A 326-nucleotide genomic window follows, 5' to 3' on the forward strand; every position below is an offset into this window, starting at 1 on the left:
ATAAAAGAAAAGTAACAAATCTGAGGTTATTGATATGTCTCCTGGCAATCTTGATTTCAGCTTGTGCTTCTTCCAGCCCAGCATTTCTCATGATATACTCTGCATAGAAGTTAAATAAGCAGGGTGACAATATACAGCCTTGATGTACTTCTTTTCCTATTTGGAACCAGTCTGTTGTGTCATGTCCAGTTCTAACTGTTGCTTCCTGACCTGCATATAGGTTTCTCAAGAGGCAGGTCAGGTGGTCTGGTATTCCCATCCCTTGAAGAATTTTCCACAGTTTATTGTGATCCACACAGTCAAAGGATTTGGCGTAGTCAATAAAG

General features: G+C 40.2%; 1 protein-coding gene across 1 annotated transcript in view; it reads right to left on the bottom strand.

The window, feature by feature from the left end:
• Positions 1-326, bottom strand: part of CNTN5 (contactin 5) — a 671,487-nt gene that overhangs the window by 337,956 nt on the left and 333,205 nt on the right. The window lies entirely within an intron of this gene.

Source organism: Bison bison, unplaced genomic scaffold, assembly GCF_000754665.1.
Source record: "Bison bison bison isolate TAMUID 2011002044 unplaced genomic scaffold, Bison_UMD1.0 scf7180017864262, whole genome shotgun sequence".
NCBI classification, from domain to species: Eukaryota; Metazoa; Chordata; class Mammalia; order Artiodactyla; family Bovidae; genus Bison; species Bison bison.